Source organism: Thermobia domestica, chromosome 3 (genome assembly GCF_964235325.1).
Source record: "Thermobia domestica chromosome 3, izTheDome1.hap1.1, whole genome shotgun sequence".
NCBI classification, from domain to species: domain Eukaryota; kingdom Metazoa; phylum Arthropoda; class Insecta; order Zygentoma; family Lepismatidae; genus Thermobia; species Thermobia domestica.
The window spans coordinates 280,628,590-280,656,324 of NC_137456.1; the positions used below are offsets into that span (position 1 = coordinate 280,628,590).

Here is a 27,735-nt window from a genome sequence, read left to right on the forward strand (position 1 = left end):
TGTTTTTGTATCTACGTTTAATTTGTTTGTACTTCCTTCAAACTAAAATGTATTAATCTATATAATCAGAACTACAAAACATAATAGAAATATCATTCACTTTAGAGCTTGCGACGATCATATATGATATTTACGAAACTGTAACGAAAAATAAAGGTAAGTGTTTAAATTTAAGAAGGATAAATCTAAATGGACAGTGAGATTCTATGTAACTTATCCAAATATAAAGTTATGAAAGTTTTAGAAGCAGGAAACAATTTTTTTTGCTAAGATTTCCAGAGATGCTAGGTTGCACACGGACGAGGCATTCAGAGTGCACCGTAAACTATGAAGAAAACTGTGCAAATATAGGCGAGGAATTCGACAACTCTAAATTTTGCATAGTAGATAAAGGAATTATTATTATGACAATCATTGTGATAAAGTCAGTAGATTAAATTCAGTTGCAGTATTTTCATTCAAGTCAGCTTATTTGATTTCGCTGTAACACTTTGATGTTCCACAAATGTTTACACCGGCAGAAGAAATATCCATAAATTTGCAGCGAAAATTGTACTCTCAACACTTGCCTGCTACATTATACCTATTAGGTTTTTTTCCTAAATATTTTTAGTTACACATGTTAACTAGAAAGTAGTTGAAAGACACTAGTTAAGTAACATCTCTTCGAGTATTCTTTTCTATTTTTTTTAAAAGAATTAAAACTGACTGTATTGAGCTCAAGTAAAGAAAAGTGAGATTATTTTCTAAAAAAGTAAATAAATTAGTTAAACTGTGTCATAGAGATTTCCCTGAAATCTTTAAAAAACTTCTTTTTAAAATTCTTTTGAAACAGAAATAGATCCAGATTTAATTATCTTTAATTTCACTCTAAAAATTTGATTATTTAATATATCTATCTTTTTCGAAATTACGATTTTTTTTAACTTGTTTGAATAATTGTAAACGATTAACTTGTGCTCTTTACTATGTAAAACGTGGTGGTTCTGATGCACTGTGCAAAGACATACTTTTACGTGATTAAAGTTGTACAGTCTTCATTTCTGTAATTATGCAGTGTACTAGTTTTTCCTTTAAACTTCATCGTAAATTTCATGATAATATTTACAATCTTACAGAACAGACCAAATGTAAAGTTCTAATATTACACTATTTGATTTCTAAGGCACGAGTTGGCATGTTAACTTTTCGCTGCAAATTTGATATATAATTATGATTGCAGTTAAGAGCCTTAGAACCCTTGGATTCAAAAATACAACTCTAGTGTTACATACAGCAGCACATTTCGAGGCAGAATAATATATCAACAGAATGTTGACAAGTCAAAAGATGAAGCAAGTCTGAGCTGGTTTCAGGTTCTTGCATTAGAAATCGACAAAATCTAACTAGACATTTAAATTCATTACTGTCAGTATTCTTTATACGACACGATATATATTGGACAAGTGTATCATAAATAATGTAATCAGAAGTGTCGTGTGCAGTAATATAATGATTTAACCAGTTAAAAAATGAAATTATATGTTATGTGAGTTTGATGTTTATGATAAACCAATACATTGATCACACTTTAGTCACATACAAGGTTTTGTGATATTTTCCACCGCTTACAGAATTTGTGCGCGCTTATGAAAAATACAAATTTTATACGTACTATATTCCACGTAGAAATCGTTAAGTATAAACAGTTACAATAATATTGGACTGTCAGGTAAGTTCAGTTTTTTGTCTTTTGTTTTTTAACCTGTAAGATCCATTTTAGATGTAATGAAGAACCAGCAACTAATAATGAAGAAAAAGTTATCTCCATGAATATTTACTTTAAAACTATGCGTGTGCATTTACTTAAGAATGATCGCATGATTGGAAAAATAATGTTTATGTTAAAAATATATGTTACCGTAAAGGACAAAGCGACATGTTACAAATCAACATGAAATTTATTTAGTCATAAATTGTATTTTACAATATTTTTAAACATTGTATGTTCATATCTAATACTTCTAAACAGCAAACCAAGGAACTCAATAGGTCAGTCATTATTTTCCTTGTTCGTCCGATAACATTGAAGCTTTTCAACGTAGAATTATCGAAATTAACCTATTGAACAAGTACAGCGTTAATTTCAGCATCACTTAGCCTTAAGTCAGTGCATCAGCAAATAAGTCAAGTTCGTCCATGTGTTCTTTTTTGATACACCAGGAATTCTGGAATCGTTTATGCAATATTTCTGAAGTATATTCACCCTCATGAGTTGGTGTATTTTTATGTGCCAAATGTTTCCTTACCGGAATCAGCATAATCTTGCGTTGGTAAATCTCACTGCTTCAGCTCGAATCAGCTGGAAGGAAAGCAAGTGCAATCTACAAGATTTGTAGCAATGTTTTTATTTAGGGCGCTCTTCATTATCTCGAGATAAAAATAAGATCAACAAGCAAAATCTTGCAGTGCCTACAGACTTTTTGAACTTTGAAATAGAAAATGCTACTTCGTTATATCTACAATTTAATTAAAAGATTATAACGACAAACAAATCTGTGTGCGAAATACCTACCACTTATTTAACAATAGGAACAAATTCTGCACACTTTTCTAAAGATGAAAGAGAAGAACGTTAAAAGTTCAGCTGGAAATAAATAGCATTCCTTTTTCTTGTATTCTTCGATCCAGAACTTCTCCAGATCTGCATACGGTGCTCAAGAGGAATCTTGTAACAAGAAAAATTGAAACCAACATGGGCCTAAACACGAAAGCAAGCAGAACCTAAGCAACGGACGGAAACCTGATCGTCTACCTGAAAAAGGAATGGTACAATTATTAAAAACCACAAATGAACACTAAGGGATACAGCAAGTTATATTCAAGTGATTGGGGGTGAAAGAAAGCGAATATGAAGCGAAAATCGATACATCTGAGTTGGTAGAAGAGATTGCATACGCTATAAGGAACACGAACGTATACGTACACACCTAAAGGAAGCATGAAAAAGCGGGAGAAAAATACCAGCTCATTTTTTTTTTTCAATAAATGTCTACGAAATAGTTGTTCCCGAAAAGTGAAGAAGTGCCGTAATTGTGCTGCTACATAGAAAGGACAAATGTGTAATTATAAAATACAATTATATACTTACAAGTCTGCAGTTTGTAAAATGTTCACGAAAGTACAGACACTCTGATTGTCAGTTTGACCTCCCAAAGTCAACCAAGTCAAGAGATTAGGCGTAGTTCAGTTGTTACAATATAATAGATCATATCAAAAAGTGAAGGAAGATGATATCAAGGTCAAACTAATGTGGATTACCTGCATACAAGGATTTTTTTTTCTTTTCAGAAAAGTTTAAGTTTCAGAAAGTGGCTGGGAATCCTCACTGCGGGTATATGTAGAAACATCTCATGGTATCGTCACAGTTATCACCCACTTGAGTGCAGCGAGTGTTGAGTGAAACATGATTGCGTGCGGTTTGTTCTGTGTCGGATTGTGAAATGGATGATTGAAAGGTACAGCGAAGCTGTTTTAAATTTGGAAAACTGCTAGAGAGACGACTGAAATCCTGTATCATTTGGTGTTGGACCAATGAGTTATAGTGACTTTAAATGGTTTGCACGTTTTCAGGCTGGAATGGCTCCCATTCTGATCGCCCGTCCGTTACTCGGAATTTGGAGAGAATTGCTCGTCAGTGGACGTCGGATCCGATCATGGACTGACTGACACCATTAAAATTGCAGAAGAGTTAAACATCTAAACCAACTCTCACGAAGACTAAGGATTCGGCGAAATTCGTGACGAGAACTTCCACAGGGCCAGGACATTCGTGTTACGATCAACAGAAACTGGAAGGAACAGCCGCATACTGACATTCCTTGCCAGTATCAACACAGGGAGATGAGTCGGCTTTATGGGTACGACCGTGAAATCAAGGTAATGTCGCAATGCAATTCGTTGGATCCCCGACTCAAAAATGGTCCTATAAGTCCGATCCCAAGTGAGAGGTGTTACTAATTATGTATTATTGATATGTTCGAGATCATGCATTATTAATTTGTTCTACCCGACTAAATGGTCGATAAGGAGGTATACACAGTTACGCGATTCCTTTCGTCGTAAACTGCCGGACTGCAGCGTCTGCAGTGACAATGCTTCCTCTTACTCTTCAAGAAATGGTTAAGAACACCCCCCGTCGTACACCGTCCCTCTACTCGCTGGATCTGACTTTATGCAATTTTTCTTACATTGAAATCTATTTTAAAAAGGAAAAAGATTTGACAAGTCCAGAATAATGTCTGCAAAGTAAACATCGAAGCGTGGAGAGACGTATGGAAGAAAACACGCACAAAGTTAAATGTATCAGAAAGACAACAGAATAAACTAATTTATCATGACAGTGGGCTGGTCATATTGCAAGAAGCTGCAGTTGGTAAACAAAAGGAATCAATATCTGGATACTGAGAAAAATGCAACCTAGGAAACGTCCTCAAAGAAAATAACCGCCTAGCATAGATGGTTGTGGGGAAAAGTTGGAGATACTTTCATCGAGCAGTAGATTGACAGTTGTTGACTATCAATATGAGTGTAGTTACATTGCATCTTTAATAGACAGTGAACACCTGGTGATATTACATTCACCGTGATTTGAACTTAAGAATCGATAAATATTTTACCTGAAAATGGTAAATTTTGTTAATTACAGGAACACTTCTATTGGCATATTTTCTCGCTGGCGAATAAAGAACTATTCCCAACTTTGTATTTTTGCCGTAGATTTGTATGATACCTTATTGGAAAGTGTTCCATTTCTGGATGGATACTGTAAACTTAGGAAGTGTCATCCACGAGTTCCAGTCGAGCGTGGTTTAAGAAGGTCTTTCGAAGATTGTCAAATCTATTGTGTTAATGTGCATGGTTGACAGTGTGTAGGTGAATATACTCATAGAAAAGAAAAAAGTATCCGTAAACATTTCCTCGGATTCACTTAGTTTCGGAGTTACAGGTTGCAGAAAGCATGGAAATATGAACATGGGAGGTAAATATCTTCAAAACTACTAGCCATTGAGCTGAGGCGACATGTTACCATCTTAGACTTCTGACCTGTTTTATCCAAAAATACGGGATTCGAAATCTTTTAGCGGCGGTGCAAGGGATTCTCTAATGTTCCGTTAGGATAGGCGGGTCCGATTAATGACGTATGGAACGACGTCCCAGCATGTAACAAAAATTCATTGACAAAACCTAGATATCTTGATCAGAATCAAGATGGCGAAGAGTTTTTTGTGTTGTGCGTAGTAGCATATCTATAAAAGGGAATGATTGTAGTGGATAAAATGAAATCTTCAGTTTAACCCTTAAGTACTCATACGGGGTGGGGTGTACACAGACCCCCAAACAAGTACATTTTGTGTTGCTAGCCAGAAGTCCTGATGAAAAAATATAACAAAATGTCTCAAAACTAGTACAAAAAATCTAATCGCAGCAAATACTTTTAAGAACATGTCTAGAGTTATGCTAAATTGTCTCAATTATTTAAAAATATTATTTATTGTAAAAACATATCAATTTGAGGGTCTATTGGACCCCTACGCGAGACTGCTGTCACAAAAAAGAGCGCGAGTACTTATGGGTTTCACGATCATACTATCTGGGTTAAGGGAGACATAATAATATTGAATGATTTTGAAAATTCAGTAATGTGCAAGAAAACTGGCGTTTCTGACCATGTCAAGATGTGCAGGTACGCCGTCGTGTTGGAACCACATTCGCTACCTACTTGCTGGTGGCGCATTCTCCAGAAATTCTAGCAAGACATCACGTAGAAACTTAAAGCAATTGCCGCCACAAAGATAGGCAGCCAATAAAGACCAATTACATAGTCCTGCACTATCACATCATACATTTCATGAAAAATTTGCTAGTGGCGTTGCAAAAGAGTAGCATGTGTATTTAAAAATCCACATGTGATTGTTGAGCATGTCTGTCCTCGTAAATATTTCCCTAGTAGTTCTACTAAACCAGAGTTGGAAAGTTCGATACAGCAGTAGTTTGCTGTAGAAACAATTGGCAGAATGCTTGTTGATATTCTTTCTGCTATAAATACTACACTGTGCACAATTTGGATTCATCTCTTATTGAGGATGCACCGAACATTTGAGATAGTGTTTATCGCCCGGCCTATAACGTATATATTAGTATCTGGACATGCCGCTAAGGTAGTAAATAAAGTAGCCTACATCTCTTCAAACTGATCTGTGTGTACTGTACGAGACCATCTATGTTCCAGTCGAAGTGGTAAAACCGATCCAGTCTCCCTCGAAGGCGAACATCCAGTTGAAAAAAGTACCTGTGACAGTACCTCCGACTCAGAAATGGTTCACTGTACAGACGCTTCGCTTCCTGGCCGTTACATCATGCCTCTGCATAAATAAGGTGCATGTCTGCCAACTCAGACTTATTATAGCCCGTCATCCTGACTTTAATTTCTGTATTTTACAAAGGAGACTCAGATGTGCGGCACTCCCACAATCAACAAAGATTCACTGTCGTCGTACTTCTCCGCTATAGAGGAGGAAGGGTGCATGTGAATCAGTGGTAGAGCGTTCATTTCTATTACAAGGGGTCCCACTTTCAAACCTAGGTCTGTGCTGGGAGAATATCTTGTGTGTTTGTTTTTTTTTTTCTTTTTTCGGAAGATACTTCCATTTTCTCGCCCATTGTTATTGTACTAATTCTTTCAAATTCATTAAATACCATAAATATTTGTCTCAACCCACGTGGCATGATCGTGAGATACTAAACTTATTTAAGTAAACGATCTTATTTAATTTCGTTTTACCAGTACAGTTACTCCCTTCTGTAGACATTCAACAACGTACAATACACCAAAAACCCGTCTTCATCTTGATTCTGATCAAGATCTCGATGTGCTGTCAACAAATTTGTTACTTGCTGGGACGTCATTTTATATAGCATGAGTTGGACACCTATCCTAACGAAATACTGGGGATCCCCTTGCACCGCCGCCATTAAAAGATTCTGAATCATGCATTTTTGAATAGAGCAGGGCACAAGGCTAACATGTCACTTTAGCTCAGGGCTAGTTTTGGCGATATTCACCTCCAAGGTTCATTTTCTCACGCTTTCGGCAGCCTGTAACTGAAACTAAATAAATCCGAGGAAATGCTCACTGATATTTTTCTAGTTTCTGTAAGTAGATTCACCTTCCAGCGTTGTCAACTGTACACATTAACACTGTTTCATCCACGCTGTAAAGTTTGTGGAAGAGCAGCAGTTGGAAGTATACTTCAGGGATATTCATCCATTCATTTCTTCTTGAAGACACTGCAAGTGATTTCAGTTGTCACTACGTTTTAAACGATGCGAAGCTCTGATTCATAATACAATCCATTTTCATATATAGAATTTTCCTCTATTTTGAAATGAGAAGTATCTATGGTATTATGATAGTAAACTATATAGAATTAAGAAATTGAACATTAACTTGCCTCTCAAAAGTTGCATTCCCGTTCGTAAGATTATAATAAAAGATACTTCGTTGAAGCTTTCCCTTAACGAATTCATCAATATAGCTATCCAGAACACGAATAAAGCTTTCAAGGGGAGTTTGAAACACCTACAAACACCTAAGAATTCAGGTGAATTTCTTCCCTCAGCTTATCAACTTCAACTTTGCCGACAGCTAAGACATTGAATGATCATATTGTTCTCACACCGATCATGTGCGGCGTTATTGCAACAAGTTGGAGAATAGTAACCAAAAAAATAAAAGAAAGAAAAAAGTGAAAGTGGTGGTATAAATCAATTATATTAGTACGTATTAAGTAGCCAAAGAATTTATGTCGAATTTTGACCCAACAAAGGGAAAAGCTATAAATTGTTTATAGAGCTTTGTGAAACGTAAACCATAGAAGTGGTTCAGCGTCGTCAAAAGTTCGGAACAGTCACCTTCGCAGATGTCTTGATAAATGGAACAAATGGTAGTCCGACGGTGCCATTTCCAGGAAATTTGAGGTGCGTTACTTTTGTTTCTTCATTAAGATTAACGCCCTTTCTTAGCACTAAGATTATATGAAACTTGGACCTACAGTTTAAGATGGAATCCGAACTCGTAATATGTTCAAATGACTTTCCCCAGGTACTTCATGCAGAAAAGGTGCGTGCTAGCCATTAGATCAGTGAAGAGAGCATGATATGCTTCGGTGTTTACCAACCAAGCCGGATAATGGTATCACAGATGGTTTTAGTAATGCGTGACTTCGCGTTTTACTGAAGCAGAATAACTGGTTGGACTCATCTTTTTTATGCACAAGTTCCAGTTTCTGCAAATTCAGTTGCGTTGATAGTCTGCTCACAATCCATTATACCTGAGTAGTCCACCATACACAACAGGATTCGTGTTTGAGACTGAGTTGGTGTGATTACTTTGCTATTGAGTATCATATAGAACTCAATTGTGTTCACACGTCAGAATGCAGGAAAGGCTCCTTCCCTGACGAGACGACAAAAGTAATATTTCCTTTGGTTCTACACTGCAATTGAATACTTACCCCAATGCTCATACTTGATTAAATAGACTCAGTAGCCACTTTGAGTGCCTTGTCCGTCTTTGGACTTTTTTTGTCCTCCTCTTGATTTTTCCCTGAAAAGATCAAGGACTCTATATCATACGACTTGAACCAAACGAGATTCAACTTCTATGGCATGATGGTAACCTTGCCCGGTCATAAGCGTGTGAATGAGTATTTCAAGAATTGTGTTTCCCGATCGGAATCAAACTTCGCGGTAGATATTGATGCGCTGTATAAAAGTGTAAAATATGTTGTGTATGATTTCGGTTACCAAGTTACGGGGGTTCGATGTTTGAGTTCTATTTAAGCCAAATGAAAGATTCCACTTGTGCTACCTCTATCAAACACCTGGCATGGTTTATTCAGTTTCAGAACCATTTGTTCTTACTTAAAACTTCTAAATTACACCGATTCAATAACGCTGTAAGATTTTCCATGTTTGATCTGCTTTCATTAACCACAGCCAGCACACTACAGGAGGAAACACTTGACGTATTACTTTCCCTCTGTTTTCATATCGAAACGGAAGTGCGTAGAGAGTGTATGTAGTACCGTCTCATGAAATTCGAGAGAACTTTTTGGCTACCTAATACGATTATTAACGTCCTAGACAGCCTTTAACATTTTAAACTGATATTTACAATAAAGTTTATGTATTGGATTTGGAAGTATATCTTACAAATTTTGAGCAATCCTGCAGGGAAAAGAAGTATAAATAAAATTGGAAATAAATTATGTATGATTCGGAAAAGTTATTATTTGTGTGTTCCTTTTTATGTTTTGGCATGTTTCTGAAATGAAGAAAAGGGATTTCTAAAGCTAAAGGGTTTCAGATAAGGACTAAATTCAGTATAGTTCTCGAATACGTGAATGTACTAAGTTACACAACACACGAGTAGAACAAAAAATAAAGAGAAAACATATTACTGCAGCCAGGACCTGCAATGTAAAATGTTCACGAACTTCAATTTCGTCAATATACTACTTACTATACACGAGACCTGCGTTAGATTCTGTGCAGAAGCTCAGATGTGTAGGATCCCATGCACAAACTACGTCCCATCTCATGGTACAGCTTGAACAAAGTTCTTATTTAATATAATAGACCAGAAAAAATACTTTTTCTGTTTAGTGAGAACATGGAATGTACACTCATGTCCAAAATTATTGTCGCATGTCTATAAATATGTTGTTGTAGAAATGTAATCTCATAACGAATTCGCCCCATATTTTTTTATAATGTGTATAATCGGCAAAGACATGTATGTGGCAAATTTCATGTCAAAAGAGCAGTAAATAAGAATAGTAAAACGAAAATAAAACTTTCTTGTCCATTTAGCAACATCTTGTTTTACTCATTTTGCTTTTCGTATTTATAATTCTTTTCCTATGAAATTTACCACAAATATACATTTTCCGATTATGCACATACAGATGGTGATCAGAAAAATGGAAACACTGGAACGAAATTGCAACTTACCAGATTCGTGTGTCGGGCCACCTTTCGCCTTCAGAACAGCCTTGATGCGACGTGGGATGGAGGCATAGAGGTCGTGAATGGTAGCAAGTGGAATTTTACACCATTCCTTGTGCAGGGCATCGGCCAGTTCTCTGAGAGAGGATGCAGGTTGAAATCGTCGCCGGAGTCTTGTTTCCAAGACGGACCATAGATGTTGAATTATGTTGAGATCTGGGGATTGGGCGGACCAGGGGAGGTGTTGAACTTCATCCCGATGTTCCTCAAACCACGCTGCAACAACGCCAGCTGTGTGAATGGGTGCGTTATTATCCTGGAAGATGGCGTCATTGTCTGGGAACAACATCCGGACCATAGGATGCAAGTGGTCTCCTAAAATTGCAACATAATCGTTGGCAGTGATTCGTCCGCTAAGTGTGACCACAGGACCCAATGAAAACCATGATATGGCGGCCCACAGCATCACCGAGCCGCCGCCATGTTTCACAGTTGGGCGAAGACACTGAAGATCATAAGCTTCTTTGGGCGTTCTCCACACATAAACACGGCCCGTGATTGGGAATAGGGTGAAGGATGACTCATCCGACCATATCACACGTTTCCAATCCTCAACGACCCAAGTTGCGTGGTCGCGGCACCATTTGCGGCGTGCGAAAGCGTTATGGTCCCTGATGAGCGGTTTGGCCCGTGCAACACGACCCCGTAAGTTCATGTCATGTAATTCGCGGCGGACTGTGATTGTCGAAACAGGGTGGGGGAGGTGCTGATTGAGTTCCTCCGTCACTTGCTGAGCAGTGGCACGACGGTTCTGCGTGACAATGCGTTTTAATACCCGGTGTGACCTGTCACTCATGAGTTTCTTCCGCCCACTGTTCCGCTTCTCCGATGTGATTTTCCCGTGTGTTGTGTAGGCCGTCATCACCTTCGACACTGTCCCACGCGACACACCTAATACAGTAGCCACTGCCGTCACACTCACTCCACATAACCGCGCACCAACAATTTGCCCTCTTTGAAAATCTGAGAGGTCTCTTATTTTACGCTACCTCCGTCTGCTGCAGCCACTGGACACTGCTGTTCCACTGCGCCTGACGTAGTATGGAGACCGACCTAACAAACCACCACCAGCGGTCCGGCGCTGCGGACGCCACGACACCACTGCCAACCCATACATCTGACGTGTTGCCAACTACAGGTGTTTCCATTTTTCTGATCACCATCTGTAGTATCAGTATTAAAAGTACCCTGCAAAATTATATTCTTACAAGGAGACAATCAATTTGGACATGAGTGTACATACCTGGCTACAGGGTGGTAGATTTTAAAAATCTTCAAATAGAAAATAATCTTAATATAGTAGTATCTTTTTTAAACCAAAGGGTAAAGAGTAATTGAGAAATACAGGAGGTTCCGAAAGTCCATGTTGCCAAAACTACGTCCATTGAGTACTTTTTTGATTCAGGGGAACAAAAAGGAGTCGACTGGAGGGTTTCTATGGCAACGTTTCCTTCGCCAGAAACTCATGGACGCGCAAACATGTGTGGCTTGAGACATTGTCATGATGCAGCTGCCAGGTAGCAGCGATGTCTTTTCACATGCAGATGGCCCTTTTTTGCAATCTTTCTAGAACACTTACGTAGTAGGCAGCGGTAAGTCTCTTTGAGGTACGAATTCTTTGCGAACTACGCTCTTAGCATTGAAAAAGACAATAAAAATTGTCTTCAATTTGGATTTTCTCATCCTCGCCCTCCTGTTTCGGGGACGCCGGGGTGTGCCATTGGTATTCTGGGTCGTATTGAAATATCCACATTTCATCACGGGTAATAATGTTCAAATAATCCGGTTCAGTTTCCAACGTTCTTTCACTACTCGCGATCAACACTCGATTGGCTGTTTGCTCGTCTGTGAACAATTTGGGAACCTGCTTAGCGCAAACCTTTCTCATGTTTAATTCTTTCCTAATGATGGGACGCACAGCAGTTTTCGGAATGTCCAATGTCAACTAACATTCAGCGGTCAGTGTTCAACAACTTACGCACATGGGTTCCATTTTCATCAGTTTGGCTTGTTGATGGCTATCCAGAGCGGTGGGCCATTGTCCATCCCTTCCTTACCCTCCCCTCCATTAAACTTTATCCACCTCTTAACTTGAACATTCGAGAGAGTGGACATCCTTAGGTTTGTTTAAAACAGTTCCTACAGCAGTTTTGTCGAGTTCTGTGCAGAATTTGATCGCCCAACATCGTTAAAAAATATCAGCCAGGACGTGATTTTAACAGACGTGCATTAAATCAATGATCCTAATGCCACCGATGCTCGGAGTAGACTAACCTCGAATGCACCGCACAGCTGAGTCCCGCCCACCTAACTCAACATGCTCGAACGTGATGCGATCTGGCGGGGCATGCCAAAAAACATGTAACGACTTTTGGGACATCTTGTAAATAAAATATATGGATATATCGAGAGACGTTTCGCAATGTTGTGGGAATGGTTGCGACCTAAAAGGGTAACTTGTTGGTTAGGATTATGATGACTTGAATAATCTAGTAACGATTCATCGACCACAGCGCAGACAATTGAAGATGTAAAGGGAGATTGAGAATAGGAGAAATCATAAACACGACGAGAGGAGCATATGTAATAATAAGATATTTTAACGCAGTTGTCATAGGAACGATAGGAAGATAGTGCCGTAGGCAAAGGAAATTAGAGGAAAGGAATTAGTAAATTTCTCGGGACAGAATTCACTAGTAATCGGAAACCCTTCTTTTACCATGCACGAAAGAAAATATGCTTAAAAATCTCAGTAGGTGGCCGGAGGAACAGATGTTATGATTCAGGAAAAATAACTATGTAGGCTGAAAAACGCAAAGGCTCTCCCGTGACATGTGTTCTTTGATCATAACCTTTTGTTGGCCAAACTTAAAACTAGCCAGAAGAAAACTTGAAAACAAGGTTTAAAATGACAAAAGATGTACAGTAATTTAAAACAACGAATTACGAAGGGAGACAGGCAAGGAAAGGATTCTACATAAAAAGGTATTAGGAGACAGAAGAAGTAGAAAGTTAGGAAACAAAATGTAGAAGAAAATGAAATTATGGAAATGAGATATTAAGATTTTAACCACTAGAAACTAAGAATGGGAAGGAATTTTCTGTTAAATCGAAAGAGTCTGTTCATGACTTGTATGAAAGTAAGGCCGTAGCTCAAATATAGAAAAAAATGCAGTAACCGAATATTATAAATTATTGACTACGAGAACAATTGGTAAAGGCAAAAGGGGTATAGATAATAAATACCATTCGAATTCATGAAAACTGCAAGAGATAAATGCACAAAATAATTGATCCGACTCTGTGACAAAATGGATGAAACAGGAGAGTGGCTAATAGATTTCTTGAAAATTGCAATGATAACCGTTGATTAAGGAATGTGAGAAATACGTGACTATTAGTGAAGTAAATGAGGAAGTGGATGAGAATCAGTTCGTCTTTACGAATGGTAAGGATTGATGAGATGTTATTCGCTTGTTAAGAATTATCGGCGAAAGATGCATGGAAAGGGAAAGTGGAGTATGTTACGTTTATTGGTGTAGAAAAAACTTTCGGCTGAATGATTAAGGAATTGTTAGTACAAAGATGGTTGGGTTGGAGTGGAAGGATCGGAAGAAACATGTATGAAGCAACAAGAATATGTTAGAATTACATTAGAAAGTTTAGAGGATAGTGTGATTGGAAAGAGCTCGACATGGATGTCTCCCAAACATTACTCAGTTTATAATGTACAAATGATCTAATTTGCTATTCGAGCCCTGTAAGTGATAAGCCGGTGACCGAACAATGATCTGAATGAGTGTACTTGAGTAAATAATGATGTGGGAAGCTAGTCGAGGCCAAAAGTAGTGTAACTATCGCGCTGTCTGGTGAACAACCTGTTGAATGATATAGTTGGTGATTACGACGAGCAGAGGTGGAATTTTCAGTCTCGTAGAATGTCTACAGGCCTCCGTACTTTTACGCAGTGTGGGGTAACAGTGCCCCGTGATGTCCAGTAGTTTAACTAGGGGAGTAGATTGGAAGTGGAGCTGCAACAGTGAAAAAAGAGAGCAGTGGTCGGCCGTCCACCTCCCAGATTGACACAAACATTGCATGTGTTGGAGCTTATTGCCAAAATTCGGCGTCATATGTTGCATCTAGTCATGCATAATGACCTGAAATTGTTCCGAAAAACAGGGGGTTAACATTGCATTCTATGATCTTTGACACCGGAGTAAAAAAAAAACAAACAGGTGTCCTAAGCTGCTAGCACTGCACAGTGCTGATCTGGACGAAGTTTTCGCACGGTTAGTAACCGGCGGTGAATTTTGGGATTCATCATTTCGATCCGGAAACTAATGCTCAGTTGAAGCAGGTGGTGGTCCCGCGTAACTTAATTGCTTTCTCACCTTTGGTGCCAGCGATACCGGGATTGATTTAATGGAATCACTCGTCGAAAATGTGTAAACGCTTTCTCAGTCCAGTCATTCTGAGTAAGGTTTTCCTCATTCCTACCAGGCAAATGCCGAAATTCTCTCATTCCTTTCTTCATCCAATTCCTTGGGCAGTGGGGTCATGGAGGATCGTCATGCCTCATATGACAGGCTTCCGAAAGTCAGAAATTATATTCTAACCAAAGCAGAGTAGTAATCTTATATCACAAGTTCATGTCCATTCGATCCTGTAGAGAGCAAATGGCAGCGGTCTTCAGGTACGAAAATGGCTTCCTGATGGATTGGCTCACACTGAATATGGCTAAACAATGATAGTTATTACGCTTCTCTGCGAAATTGTTGCCGGTGCAGCAGTATCATAAGGAAAAGCTTCATTACACATCAGACAACACACTCAGGAGCCGAAGTACTTAAATTCATATCCTCCATAGTCACCAAGCGTCGCAACTGCAACTACGCTGTCTCCAATTAAATGAAATCCTTACGTGTTTTCAGATTCCCACTGACGTCCTGCAACCAGCTGCCAGACTGAGTACATGATATCCCTTGAGAATGGTACGGTCTTGCCATACGAAATAGATCACAAACTGGCAACGATCATCTCATCAGGAAGAACACGTGGAATGGGTTGAAGTCTAACATCAGAGTGAGGACCACGACGAAGTGTCATGAGTCCATAGGATCTACATCGTTTGTAAACAACCCTCATCCGTCTAGGAGAGACGAAGTTCTAGATAAGAAATATGGTATTTTGGTAGCAGGTAGGGTTAGGCATATACGAGGGTCACTACAAAAGTTTTGAGATGTGAAATAACTTACATACTTAAAATCAATTTAACACATTTTCTCAAACTATTCACCATTACACTGTACACACTTTTGCATCCTCGAAAACCACTTTTGGAAGCAGTGTTATCAGTCTCTTTCTTCAAGTGTTGTTGCATCCTCGAAAACCACTTTTGGAAGCAGTGTTATCAGTCTCTTTCTTCAAGTGTTGAAAGTTTATTATCGTAAGCCACTACAGCTTCTTCAGGGCTACAAAATCTCTTCCCATGCATGCGATCTTTGATCCTGGGGAACAAAAAAAATCGGGGCCAGGTCAGGGCTATACGGTGGATGAGTCATGTTTGACCTCCGTAGATTCTAAAAACTGAATTGTGATGTTGGCCGTGTGTGCGGACGCGTTGTCATGAAGCAGGATCCCACGCAATCCAGTTCTTGGACGCAGTTCCCGAAGCTTCTGGAACACTTTTGTTAGGCAAACAGTGGTGTACCATTGAGCAGTAACAGTCCTTTGTTCTTCAAGTGGAACAATTGCAATATGGCCAGATTTGGAGAAGAAAGTTGGGACCATCTTCTTCCACACTTCGCGGTCGCTTCACTTTCGTGGGTGGATTTTCGTCTGGAAAGATCCAAACTGTAGACTGGCGTTTATTTTCAGGATCAAGTTGATAGATCCAAGTCTCACCACCAGTAACAATGTCAGAGACGCGTCGAGAATTGTCTCCATCAAATCTTGCAAGCATTTCTTCACACCATTCCACACGCATGCGCTTAAGCTGTTCAGTCAAAGTGTGAGTCACCCAACGAGATGAAACCTTCCTGAGCCGAAGATGATCATGAAGAATTTTTGATACTGCTGGCGATCCAATGTTCACTGTAGATTCAATGTCCTTGAAAGTTGTTAGAGGATTTTCTCGAATCATTTGTTCCACAGCGGCAGTTTTCATCTGACACAGCTGTTGCCGGACGTCCAGCTCTCTCTTCATCTTTAAGCGATGCCCGGCCTCTTCTGAATTCACCAAATCACCGAAAAATTGTAGCACGGGAAGGAGCAAGGTCCCCAAATGCCCTCTGCAAACGGTCAAGGCTTTGTTTCTCTTTAAACCACTTTTGAAATCTTAAAGGATAATTGGCCGAAAATGTCCCCTTTCGAGCTCCATTCTAGACAGCCGAATACTGCTCACATCAACAAACAAGTGAAGACGATACGGCCACGCCGATAAGCAAGGCGAGTTGAAACTTTCTTCGCTCTGGATACCACTACCGAACGTAATTGTTGGAATGCAAATACTGTGCCACAACAATGCGTATTTCAAAACTTTCGTAGTGACCCTCGTATAATATGTATGGTTTGCAAATGGTATGGCTCCTGTGAAATCGGGAAATGGTACGGCTGAGGAAAATGAAGCAACCGGTGTAAAATGTTAGACAGTGGAACAGGTGACTAGTTTTTGACACCTGGGTAGTATTATAATGAAGACTTTAATGCGAATGTGAAACAAGTAAGGATTGGAATGAATAAAGCATTTAGTAAGAAGAGAAATATATTTTCTGGGTCTTCAACACTAAGCAACTGTTCCGTGAGGAATATTATGTTATGGAGCAGAAACATGAACACTATGCAAAAAAAAAAGGGGTTCCTCTCCGCACATGGTGCCGGGGGGGAGTGAGTTCAATTATATTACTTTCACAATCAATCATCCGTATCCTTAGCCGAAATGACTTAACCATGGAACATTAAATTAAAAATGCACTTCCATGTACGCAAAAGGGATTCAAAAATTTGAGGCTTTCGAAATATGGGTGTGGAGAAGAATTTAAAAATAGCCAGGTCGAACGGAAAATTAGTGACGGAATATTATGAATGAGGGGGACGTTGTCACATTTTTCGATGTAATAAACGAGAAAGAGAAACTTGTACCATTGGCTGAGGAGAATTGTCATGAACATGATCTGTGGTGGAAGGAAAAAGAGGGAGGGTCAAAAAGGTTACAATTGATGGACAATAACATCAAAATTGCTATGTGAACATGAATATTGGCTTATGAGCACGTGCTTAGAAGCTAGTCAGTTTGCGCATGTGACATGCCATTAATTATGGTGAATAATTAGTTTTCTCCCACCATGTTCGACGTACTCTGGATACCAACATCTTGCGAGTGACCTGCGTTGGTTTTCGTCAATGCAATGCAAAATTCGCATTTTGGTTCATATGTAATACTAATTTTGCGTTGCGGTTCGCAAAGTTTGCGAAGACCTACGGAATGAGGCTTCTGCCTCTGTCGATCTCTGAAATTTGGTATATAGTTAAGTTTGTACCACTTCTTACCTTCGCTTATTTGTAATGTTGATTAGGATTCTAAGGATAATTTTATTTGATCTTGAAAAGTTAATAAACGGGTTCCTTGGCTGTGATAACACTCATCTCTGTTAATTTGGCAGAAGGCTTCCAAACAAATTAATTGTTCCTCGTGACATACGAAGAGTAAAGGTTTGAAAACGATATTAGTTCATTGATCCGTTTGTTCCGAAGTTATATAAGAGAAGAAATGGAACTTAAACTGAAATATGAACCAGAAGCATCCAGCGGGATTGAACCCAGTTCTACGCCAGAAGCGATGAAATAGTCTTTTATACGTTCCGTCCCAACTTTTTCTTTTCTTTGAAATGTTGCAGAAAACAATAGTGCTGATATTGTCAGTTCAGTAGGCTGTTCGCTTGGGTCTTCCTCACACGAGCAATACAGCATTGTTGGAAGACTGATTTGAGGTGTTCAAGGCTCCCCCTCACATAATGTGAATTTTCCCCTATCATTTTTGCGTTTCCTTGTATTCCGTTCGAATAGGCTGTTGAACTGAAAACGTTGCTTCTCCATTTAAACTGAAAAGAACCCCAGTTCTTGGAAAAACACGGAACACCCCCACGACTCTTTTCCATGCCAACAGGACACAAATCTAAGAAAACAATAGGCCACTCTGGATTAGAAAGAGAAATAGAAATTGCTAAACGTCCCTTTTCTTCAGATTTTTTTCTATTACAAAAAGTAATAACATGCCTGTGTTTTTTATTTGTTTTCCTTTTCTCTTGCTCGAAGTAATGACATCGGACATCTGGCAACAACCGCCAAAGACCATCCTAACAATTTTTTTTTTTTTTTTTTTTTTTTTTTTGTAGTCGTGTGAAACAAGGCTCTTATGTTTTGAAACAAAAAACAAGGGCGCCACATTTTAAGTTTTACGCCCCACGATTATGCTTGCTAGGCTACGGGAAACTGATAAGAGATGAATGAAATGATGGAAAGGGACGGGAGAACCCCGAGAAAACTCACGCACACGGTGTTTGTGCACCACAAAGCTCACTTGACATTAGCTTGGATCGAATCAAGGATCCCCTGCACCAGAGGTGAACACTGCCACTGAGCCACCGCGGCCAGAACGTCTGTCTTTTGGGGGGCATGCGCCTCGTACAATGAAAGACTAGGATGTGTAGTAAATTTCAATATTGCAGTAATTTATTTGAAAATATGTATGTAATGTCTTCCTATTAAAGTAAATGTCTTAAAGATAATTTTAATAGATTTGTTGAAGTAAAAATTCAGTATCAGCGTGTTTCAAGAAAATCAGTTTTAAAATATAATTTGAGGAAAGTATTCGAGGAGAAATATTTTCCCATGCAACTATCTTTGTTTTAAAAGTAGCTTCATACTTTTAAATATTGCTTATTAACTAAGCATAGGAATACTACAGGATTGCTCGTTTTTCCATGGAAAAAGAATTATTTATAATAAACATAGTGGGACATTATGTATAATAAACGCCTTATACGGAGACGTTCTTGACGCGTGATGAGTGCCATACTAAAGAATTCGACTAACATGTTTTCTGTAGTAGTCGGGCCTTTAGTGTGATGCTAATCAAAACGTCAGAACGACTCTGCATAAGGCGGAATGTGCCACGCTGTAGGATTACCAAAGGGTAACAACGTACGTGTGCTCGATGGAGCAGAATTTTCGTGCTCCGCCCGTAAGCTTCTCTGCTGATACAAGTAAAAAAAAATATATCGTCTGTCACGGTCATTGAATTAAAAAGTACCAATGTTCAATTACTGTCAGGAATGTTTGATTTCCTGTTTTCTCCAACCTTTTCGACCAAAATATCCCACTGTACAGTACTTAATTTTTCCTCTTAAAATGACGCAGGAATCTGTTTCCCGCTAATGCAGACATTGATTCATTTATTTTGAGCTGAATTTTAATGTACCACTTACCTAGGAAATACCGTGTTTCCACCACCAGGTGTGTGCGATCTGCAGGCCATCTCTATCTCTATTGGCTACTGCCCGGCATCGGAATTACCATTGCAAGAGACTGCGTTGAAGCTGGACCATGGGCATTGCATCCTGCTCTTTACTAGCTTTCCACAGGCAAGAGACGACGTGGACACGACTATGGGGCAGGTGCTTCTTCAGGTGTCCGAGAACACAATAGTCCATTTGGCTGGCACCTGGACTCTTGACTGGGATGTCAGAGAAGGAATTGCCGCAAAACCAGTCTCTTATTCCATACGGCAATAGAATTCCAGCAGTGTTCTTGCCGTGTGGCTGGATGCCATGTCTTTGTGCAGTTCAACCTGAGTCCCGTTGGCCGTACAATGCTGAGAATTCTTGCTGGTACATTTCAATCGGAACATGAGTCTGATAGTACGCAGAATACGTTTACACGTTTTGCTCCACCTTTCGGAGACGCAGTTTGTCCCTGTATCAGAAATCGGCCACAATTATAAACCTTTTTGGGAAACCGCACTGCGGAGGGGCGTGCTTCTGCCCTTTATGGCAACAGGTCTATACGTAACGACACGAACTTCAGCGCAGTCTGTGAGGTAAATTCACGTCTTATCAAGGGTAACAACAAACTTGCAACGATCACCCTCGAGATGACGTTCATATAGCATCCTGCAATTTGTTTTTCGCTCAGCCATATTGCACGTTTTCAGGGTGTGCACCCTACTCTTACGAACAACTTTAAGTCGTAAATGCCTGTGAATGGTGCGGTTGATTGTCACTTGCAAATGCAGCATTTGTGATTGGGGATTTTCGGAGTTTGCCACACGTCGAACCCCACACAATAGCGGTGATGTGCTCTTCACAGGAGGCTGTTTTTAGCTGCTTGTTTTGACGTGGCAGGTTCAGAACTGTGCCGCACATTTCCGTACAATACGATTGACAGTGCGTGGACCAACACAAAAATAACGCACTTTACAAATTTCCACCATGCGCGAAGGCATGAGCTTAATGTTGCAGAGGGCAACAATGAAGCCCTTCCAGATCCTGTTCAGTTTCGGCGGCATCAAACTACGCTCTATCACACTGCTCTACTGCGTGAGTAACGAGATAATGTTACTTCCTTCGTGCCAATTTCACGGCGATGGGTTGCGCATGCGCGGTATAGTTGCACATTGATTGGCTCAATATAAAGGAATCAACCTTTGTACAGCATCTTTTTACTCGAAAAGTACATATAAGGAAATTGACTTATTTTGAAGTTAGTTGCAAATATTTTCAAAGAAAGTTTTCTGATATTTTGTTTTGGCTGCATCCTTGAGAGTACTAGAATTGAATAGTAATGATAATAATCGAGTTGCAGTGAATTATTGCAAGTATATTAAAATAATTCACAGGGAAAGTTCTTTGCCGTTAAAACTAGACTACTTCCAATTGTTTAAAATCTGACTAAAAATCACTTTAAGCTTCAGTTTTCCTATATTTTGTTTACTGGCTTTGCACTAAGGTGACTGAAGATACCAGTTATGACCTTTTAAAATCTTAATATGAATGATGTGTTATGAAATTAAGAGCAATTAATATATTTCTTTATGGAGGTGGTGTTAAATCAATTTACGCGGGAGAGGGGATGTTCATCATCAGTAATAAGAAAATTTAATTGGACAGGGATGATTCAAATGTAATTATTATTATTATTTGACAAATTAAAAAAATAAACCGAAACATGCTTAATATTTCGACGTAGTCCTCCATGACGTGTAACTCACTATTCCAGCCAGTTCTTGGAAGTGTGTGTGTGGATACGCCATAAGAAAGTTTAATCGTAACTATAGCTACTCATATGTCGCTGTTTTCACCTCTATCGCTTCGGAAATGCTTGCCTGTTTAAGCGGACCAAAAATGAATCCCTGGAGACGAGACGTAGAAAATAGTACGGATGGATGATACAAGATAAATTTCGAAGTGTGCTCTCGGGGTTCATGTAAAATCGATTGAAATGCAAAGTTCTTTGCGGCCCATACCGGTAATTTGCATATCTATGGGCCTTCATATATCCGGAATTCAATCACACACCACTACAACGTTCGGACACAAAATCGCTTTTAGTAATTATAGATGTAACTAGACATGAATGTGGGCATATGCAAAACAAATTGGATCAAGTACTGGTTGTCTGATACATGTTTCCCAGTCAAATGGAAATAGTTAACAAATGATACATGATATTTGTGTACAATTTTCTCGGAAATTCATTGGTTTAGTGAATTTTAGCGTAGCTTGGACCCTTTGCAAGGTATTTCATGTTAAATCCTTCCAGGCACTTCGCGAATAGACATTGTAGAGTAGTATCAGTTACGCTTACGTTTTTGATGTTGACAAATCAAAACAATTTCCACGTAGCAAAATACTGTAGGTATAAACAACTTTACAACATTGGCGTTATAATCTTATTACATTTTTATGAGTGATTATTTTTACTTCCATGTTATACTATAACAAGGAAGTATTGTATTACGATCAAAATGCCTCATGTAAATCTAGATACTACCAGATTTGGACGAAGACTTACCATTTCCGTATTGACGTATGTGTGTCTGCATCTATGTATGTTCAGAGAATATTTCGTCAACGTTAAATCACGTAAAAAAAATTACATATGTACACGGGGCCTTGCACAACTTTCTATTTGGTTCAATATTCGTGAAGTGCCTGAGACTTAACATAAAATACCTTGCAAACGGTTCAAGCTACGCTAAAACTCACTACACCAATTAATTTCCGAGAAAATTGTACATGAATTTGATGTATCCATTTGAAAAACCGAAATTAAATAAAAGATGACGGCCGGGTGGGTAACATGTCAAACAAGCAGTACTTGATCCAATTTGTTTTGTATGTGCACACATTCATGTCCAGTTACACCTAAAGAAACTAAAAGTAATTTTGTGTCCGAGCGTTATAGTAGTGTAGGGGAGACCGGGGATGGTTGATACTTTTTAATTTATCAGCTATAACTCGTGAGGTAAATTTTCTTACAAGGAAAGGAAGTATTGGCAAACTCGCGATACTTTCTTCTACTAATTAAAATAATGTGGAATATTATCTGTTATATTATGGGAGCTAGACACGTGAAATTAAGTGAAATGTGTCAACTAGCCCCGAATCTGGGTTGGTTCACACACTGTGTGGGGTAAGTGTACACACTCATATATTAAAATAGTTTGTACCTATTTCTTTCACATTCAATGTGTTTCCAAAATACACATTCTAGTTAATAAGCACAGAAATGGCTAGTAGGACTATTATTTTAAACAGTTGAACACAAATGATGCAAATGGAGTGTTAGGTCTACTGTAGGCAGCTGAAAACTTGTATACTATGCAAGTTAACATTCACGATTTCTTAAAAAGGATATCAGTCCTGCCAAAAGTATTATCAAAACCGTATTCTTCCAGCAACTAAAGGAACAATTGCAATAGGCCCACAATTCACGTTAGGTTGTTTCCACAACTGAAACAGAATAAAGCAGAACAAGATTCAAAATATTTTTACCTATAACTAATGTAGACCTGGTAGCAATTTCAGTATAAAGTAGGCCGGTTAAAGTAGCTACACAGAATTACAAAATGTTACATGCATGTTTTTCACTCAAATACTATCCATTGATTATGGCACAAATAGAATTTGCTTCTGTCTATACATGCCTCATGAGCCTAGTTCTTGCAACATGAACATTGGATCCATGATTCGTTTGGTTTATTATTAGTAAAGATAACGACACGTTGCAATCTGTACTTTTTGTGGGAGCCTATTATAGATCTAATGACGTAAACGAAGGAAAAATTATTGTTTGAATATGTTTACTTCTCTTCCTTCACTTCCCATTTTACTTTCCCCCTATTCTTCATTGAGTATTTAAAAAAAACAGTAGGTCTCTGCGTATCTATATTACAATCGAAAAATCATTTCACCGTTCCTGGCTCCATCTTACGTTATAAAAAATCATACTCTTCCTCTTGGCATCATACTCTTATTTATTTCAATCTTCTGCTGCTTTAGAAATGAAAGAAACCGTTCGTCTCAATGCTCAGAAATGCAAGACAAATATGCACCAAACATCCCTTCGAAGTTCTCCCCCCCCCCCTCCTTTGCTATCGTTACGTGCTTGGCCAATGAAATAAAGTTGAGAAAAATAATGTTCTCTTAGACAAGGAAAAAGAATGCTAAATCGGAAGCGTTTGGGAAGAGGGTAGGGAAGTGCTGGTTGACGTGAAGTGAAGTTTCGACCAATAAATAACAGAAATACAGTACCAAACTGAAAGTAGGAAATGTCAAACTTCTGAAAATGAAACAGCATTCACCATAAGACTTAACAAAATGCATTCAAAATATCTTTCATTACCACCTGGAGTTGGTTGACACACGTATCAATCTACCCCAAGCCTTTTGTGTCGACCAGCCCCAGTGCGCCATGTCAGCTTATTTGTTTCCACAAACAATGACCATGATTCATACGCTGTTTACCTCAATACCTCTTATAGCCAAAATAGTAATCTGAGATCTGACATTCGTTGTTTTCTATACTAGTAAATCACTACCTCAAACCACACAAAAACTAGAATTATAAAAATTTACTTGCCCCTTAAAAACTTTTTTTCTTCTTAACTCTTGAAACATTTTCCTATATACATGAAAGTACAACAGAAACTGCGCCGTATGAGCCACTTCTATGACATGAGTATTGAGGTACCAACCGCTGAACGTGGATTTAATTTGTGTGTCAAACAGCCCCAATCTCCCCTATGATTGAATTCGGATATATGAAGGCCCTTAAATATGGAAATTACTTGTATCTGCCGCTAAAATTAGTGCATACACATTGGGCTGCGGAGAACTTCGCATTTGAATCAATTTTACACAAATCCCCACGGGACAATTCGCAAATTTACCTTGTCAGATACGATATCCTGGATTGTAGAGACTACCCCATGCCGTAAGCGTAAAAGCACCACCGATGGGTAACTAGAAATATCTCGCCAAAAATTGGCGGCCCCGCAGCGACGATCCACGGTGCCCCACTTCCGTTTTGAAAATTATACCACCAGCAGCAGAGACGCGACGAAACGTCAATGAACAACAAAATTTCTACCTCAAAATATGTTACATCGCCTATATGCGTAATTTGTTTACATTACGGAGAGTCTGAAAAACACTTTAAAAAAGGTTTTAAAAAGTGTCCCGGGGTGGGCGCGAACCACCAACCTTTGTATTATTAGGCGCGTGCTCTTCCGACTTGGCCACGGAAGGGATGAAGAAAAAATCGCTTGTAGAGGCATAAATCCGTGAGGTATTTTTAATTTGGCTAATCAAAGTGCTCATTGCATGGTTCTCCCATATTCAGTTTCAAATGATCGTCTACAATTGTCATCTAAATTCATACAATTATACGCACTCATCTCAAGATTTTTCACTTCATGATGTCGAGCCAGGGGTTACTCTTGATCCCCCATAGCTCACTTTAAGAACTATTCGTCAGGAAAAAATAATATAATAACTGCATACATATGACTGGCGATAGTTCGTGTTGGTCCCTTGGCGATTCTCCGCGACAAATCGAAGAAGCTCGGACCAAAATGAAGTCCTCGCTGCTACGCGGTGGTAACTTCAATACCTCGACTCTAGGTATCTATTTCGACTCGACGTAACCCTGCCGCCAGTGGCAGACTAGCGGCAGTCCTTCGACGCGTCGCTATAGCGACGATCGACATTTACCGGCAAGTTGACGACGTTTACGGCATGGAATAGCAGACGGGTAATATGAGATAAAGCGTTCTCATGAAGCAACCAAACCTCTCAAGTTAAAGTCTTCATTTACTTGTGATTGCATGCCGAAGATGATTTAGGAACAAATCTGCACTTAAAGTTCCGTTTTCCATGTAATGATCCAAAATTACCAAATTTTCGTTTCAAAACAGTAACATGGCCTTTTGTGCTGAAGTTGTTGTTGTTGTTGTTTTTTTCCCGAGATGCTCTGGTGCTGTTCCTGCTCTCCTCTTTTAGTTAGGTAATAGTCAACCCAGGGTCTGTAACAATTCTACACAGAAATCAATCACTCCGCTCGAAAGCGATGCAAAAGATTCTCACAAGAAAGTCTCTGCATACAGCAGTCAATCGATGTGGCATCCATCAATCAAACATTATTGAAGGGGGCGCGGTGGCTCAGTGGTAGAGCGTTCACCTCTGGTGCTTGGGGTCCCGGGTTCGATCCCAGCCCCCGTCAAGTGAACTTTGTGGTGGACAAACCGTGCTCGTGGGTTTTCTCGGGGTACTCCCGTTTCCTCCCACTTTCTTCATTCCACCATTTCACTCATCTCTCATTATCACCGTCTCCTTTAGCCTAACCGGCATAACCGTGGGACGTAAAACTTACAGATTTCATTTCATTTCAAACATTATTGAACAACAATATTATATAATAGTGTATGCTGAACCATCACTGTCCGAAATGATTGCGATTTTGTTTTCTACTTTAAAAAAGCTCCATTACATATTACTTGTGTGGCATAATTCATATTTTGCTTAGGATTACCCATCTTCACGCACACACTGCTTCCTTGATTGTAGCTATTCTTCCAACATCAACGATACTCCTGTGAACTTAATCAGTCGTACAACTTTCCGGAAATTTATGGCTATTTTCATTTGAATTTTCCTCATACACTCAACCCAGGGGCAATGAACAGGAAATAATTTTTTTCTAATACATTTCTTTAACAAAGAAACACAGATAAATAATTACTTATATCAATTGAGACGAAGACTCTTCTCCAACTTTTCATGTGCTCCAATTATTATTAACAATATGCTGTTAGTGTAATAGGCAAGTATGAAAGCATTTTGCTGTTCGAGGGCTTCCAAACCTATGAGATATTCAAAAACAAGTAAATTGAAAGTTAAACCTTAAAATTCTATTATGTCATTGTCAAAATTACTCGATAGCGTTTGTTTTAATTCGGTTTGCAATGTTAGCTGTAGCGTACGGAAGGAATTCGTTTCTGGGTTTTAACCCTCTCCTTTGTGCAAGATAAGCAAAAATTAACATTTACCGTATTAAAGATTTGTATACGAACATCTGAAATGATATAAACTTGAAGTTGAAGCCCCCATTTGATGTCTGCGTACGCTGCTAGTCACCAGGCTAACATAAGTGGAGACCCGAAAAATTAGCCTGATCATTGCCACGTAGTTAGCGACAAAAGTTCTTTCCGTTTGATAAAATTAATTTCGAAAAAAAAATTTTTGGTAAATTAAAAAAAAATAATTTTATGTACGTTCCAGTCTTGAAACTGGGTGAAACTGTGTACGTGTCACCGTTATTCCCAAAATAAATTCTACCAAACGGAAAACTTTTGTCGCTCACTGTATCAGTGGACAGAAGAAAATATCTTGATGCTGCAGTTAATATTTGGGGGAATCACGAAAGCTTCAGCCTTCCGTGGCATGAGCAAGCGAGTCGCCACGTTACAAGGCTACTTGAAGTAACTGCAGATCTGTGCAGCTTTTTCAGCAATTTTAGTAGTAATGTCAAACATTTTCTGCAGGAGTCATGTGCGGGTATTATCTGGATCAGGTCAAAATTCGAACCCCTTTTGTACCCTATTTCGGTGTATTGTCGGCTTTGTTCTGTGATACTTTGCCCCACTGTCTATGAATTACGTAATGTTCACCTACATTTAACCCGTTCCAAGAGCTAGCAATACATTTTGCAATACTTAATGCATTTCGCTGCATTAATGTGCTCATTGAAGAAAAAGAATCCACCTTTCAAAATTGTACCCGAAACCATGAGACGTTGCCGTATTATACCGTAGAATGATGGAATTGTCTTATCGATCGCTTCTGTACCCACTTTTGGGAATGCGTAAAATTTGCTTCCATCAGAAAACGCAGTATGGTGCCAAAAGTGTTGTACACAGCGGTGCCCCAATCATGACTGTCATTCCTGCTTTGTGAGGAGAGTTTTCGCACTTGTGACGCGTCGTTGATCCCTTGTCTGTAAACACGAGACAATTCGTGCTAGTTAGGGATAGCCACGTCCGAGTATTTTTTATTATTCGAATATCTG

At 39.0% G+C, this 27,735-nt stretch overlaps 1 protein-coding gene across 5 annotated transcripts in view; it reads left to right on the plus strand.

The window, feature by feature from the left end:
- The window catches only part of LOC145681091 (ankyrin repeat domain-containing protein 10-like), a 180,072-nt gene that overhangs the window by 130,707 nt on the left and 21,630 nt on the right, over positions 1–27,735 (plus strand). The gene's annotated exons all lie outside the window — the stretch shown is intronic.